Raw genomic sequence first — 3315 nt, 5'->3', positions numbered from 1 at the left:
GACCATATATTAAATACCTAAAATAGAAGTATTATAAACTAAGTAAAGCGCTGTAACGTGAAAAGTCTATAGTGCCATACAACAATAAAATCTGAGCAGCAGTTGCTGGTTGTATTTAGCCTCTACAGAGGTCCAGGACGCCGGCTACCAGCAGCAGCTGTTTAGCTGCCAATAGGTGACTGTGAGCCGTCTAAAGTAAAAGGTGAACTACATTATTTAATTCATCAATTTAACATAATCTTAAAAATATTGCCAGTGTTTGTGGTTTATGTAGTTTTTGAAGTTAATGCCCATTTTAATGTGAAATAAAGGTCTTTCGAAAGCTACATTTGTTGTTTTTCTGAAGTAACTATAGGAACATACACAATATTGTAGTCATATAAGACATTGGTAATTTGATTTGTAATTGATTAAAAGTGTCTATTTTGGCCTTGAATGTTGACAAAGAAGGATCAGGAAAATGTAGTTTGTGCTTTTCTTGTGTGTCTTTATGTACTTGACAATTTTAATCACCATGAAAACACTTCACCAAAATCCTTTTAGATTAATTTATAGGCATATATTTCATTTTGAAATACGTAGTCAAGTGTAGGTAAGTGAAAATGCACTAGGTGCTGTTTAATCTGTGTAGGGTTATTGTAAATTCATTATAACAAGTATTATCACAAATTGCAAAGGAAAAATGAACAACTTATTCAATGTAATGATTAAATCAAATGTACCTGATATTTACTGCACTGACATTTTTAAAGTATGAAAACTACAGGGCATGCAATGTCAATATTTAATTCTAACAGTTTAATCCTAAATACATTAAATTATATGCCTAATACATACTTCTAAATTGGTAACTGTTAGGTTTGAATGGTAAACAGAACCCAAATGCAGACAGAACGCAGAGCCAGGAGTGTGAATTAACAGGGTTTATTTAAAGTACTCAAGTATCAAAAAGCAAGTCCAGGTTTCCAGGATGGAGAACTGGTACGGTGGTTTCTGGGAAGGAGCGGGTCCGTCAGAGGAAGACAGTAGGCCGGCTAGTGGTGGGGCCCAGTGATGGTTGTCTGGTCCGGTGGATGGAAGGAGTGAAGCGGTAGCAGGAGTCAGGTTCCAATGGCAGCTGAGGCACAAGAGAAAGGATAAGGACAGGCAAATACACAAATGACCCAACAGATAGCAAGGTTTGTCATGAGTGAGACGAACTTTGGTCACCTTGAGTATGATATGACGCAGAGTGCAGGAATGACCCAGTATATGAAGCAGAGGTTGATTGTGGTAGATGAGAGGCAGCTGGAACCCAGACTCCCCACACTCTAGACTCCACTCCTGCAATAAGAGACAGACAGAGAGAGGGAGAGAGGAGAGACAGAGAAGAGCAGCAGGTCTAACAGTAACACAAGAGGACACATCCATTACAGGACTCACATTTTGCTTGTGGGTGCACTTCTGCTGGACCAGTTCTAGCTATTGAAGACCCTTTTTATGTGAAATTACAAAAAAATACTTTCACCTGTGAAGGTGGTGACTGCTAGAGTAGATCCATCATTTTATTCCAGTTTAATATTTATAAAATTGTTTTTTTACATAGTGACGCTCCAATATTAAACCTGGTGCTTTGTACAATACATTTAGCTGCAGAACTGAAGATTTTTAGAAGATAGAATACTTATGTAACTTTAAAATAATATATATATTTTTTCATGTGCGACATTTTATTGCAAAAACGGATATTCTGGCCCACTGCCCCGCATGTCAACGCGCTCCCCCAGCGGCTTTGTCCGAGGGTGGGTGTCGCCGCGGCAGGGATGATAGGATATGTGCCTGTCTTTCGGGCGCCTCCAGGTAACGTTGCCCAACTCTCGGGCGGGGTACACATATTTCAGTATATTCAAGTAAAAGCAGTCTCCGCTTGTCCCGTGCGAATGCGTCACACGAAACTCAGATGTGAGGGTGTAATTTCTAAATCACACGCGGTCCCAAAATGATTCTAATCCTGTGCGAATAGGGTTTATATGAATTTGCACTATAAAGTTAGTCAGGCTTTGATTTTAAGCTAACATTATCATTACATGCGCATCGATTAGCAATTACACCACATATGGTTAAAAATAGATCACCGGCGAGACCGTTGTGCATACCTACTGTATACAACTGTAACATTAAATATACATTTTTATCCGTTTATACGGTCTGCATAACGTTATTAGTTAGCCCGCTAGCTTGGTTAGCAAGGTGCAATCTAGTTAGCTAACTGATATTAATTGGGATACGAAAAACAGTATTAAAACAAAATGTAACGTTACTTACCAGAAAAACTGAACTGCTGACTCCTTTGAGTGTCTTGTCGTACAACCGAACGCTCAACAAGACATTATTAGGTGACCAAAGTGTCACAGTCACTACGCCGAAAGCGTGGTCAACCCCTAAAATAAAGTTTACGTGCCATGGATAAGCTTTGCTAAACCTCTGTCATGATTGACAGGCCGCAAACTGTCAATCACATCATAGCCACGCCCTAAAACATCCCCTGCTTTATCGCCGATTTTAAAATCAACGAGACCATAATTCAAAAAATTATCATTCTGTGTTGCAGAAGACTTAAAACTAACAATTGAGACCATAAACTATTCATGAAACTATTTACTGAGGTAATAAATCAAGTGAGAAGTGGGTCATTTTGCCATAGACTTCTATAGAAACCGACCTCCTTTTTGCATCTGCACGTGTCGCCCCCTGCTGGAATCCAGATAGAATGCAGGTTTAAGGCACTTCCGCATTTGCAGCACTTTGCCGAACCGGATGCTCTTTCCACTAATAATATACAGTCTATGGGAGTAGCCAGCCCCTCCCTGCTGAAAGATCCTAATCAGGCAAACCTGTATGTACTCTCCTTGATTAAGCTGGTGAGCAGCTGATCTACCCCCCCACATCACAGGCAGACCCATAGCAAAAATACTATGAAGCCATTAACCCACTAAACAGGCCTATGTCAAATGAAAGTATCAAAGAAAAAGTATCAAATAAACTAAAACATTAAACTAAAAGATTACACTGAAATTAAGGATTTGGGAACAGAGATTAGTGAAAAGGGAGAAAGGCAGCCTTTTTTACAAGGGTGTTATATCACAAGGAGAAAAGTCCTCATCCAATTTGTGGTGGTTTTTTTTCAGACCTGGGTTTCGCCTCTCCACCTACATAGAGGCTACTGCCTTATTCTACACCTCAGCATGTTTTTCTCAGAGTTTCCTAACAAAGAAAACAAACGGCCGTCTAGGTCGATTGTGCAAGCTCATTTTAAGCCAATCCATGATGTTATAC

At 39.5% G+C, this 3315-nt stretch overlaps 1 long non-coding RNA gene across 1 annotated transcript; it reads right to left on the bottom strand.

Moving 5' to 3' along the window:
* Nucleotides 1-908: 908 nt before the first annotated feature.
* On the bottom strand, nucleotides 909-2473 carry LOC118494374. The gene is made up of 2 exons (XR_004896503.1): nucleotides 2305-2473; nucleotides 909-1117 (listed from the first exon to the last, which is right to left on the bottom strand). It is a non-coding gene; the product is annotated as an uncharacterized LOC118494374 (long non-coding RNA).
* Nucleotides 2474-3315: the final 842 nt, after the last annotated feature.

Source organism: Sander lucioperca, chromosome 23 (assembly GCF_008315115.2).
Source record: "Sander lucioperca isolate FBNREF2018 chromosome 23, SLUC_FBN_1.2, whole genome shotgun sequence".
Taxonomy (NCBI): Eukaryota; Metazoa; Chordata; class Actinopteri; order Perciformes; family Percidae; genus Sander; species Sander lucioperca.
Note: the sequence above shows the minus strand (reverse complement) of the source record. Positions and strands in the feature narration are given on the sequence as shown.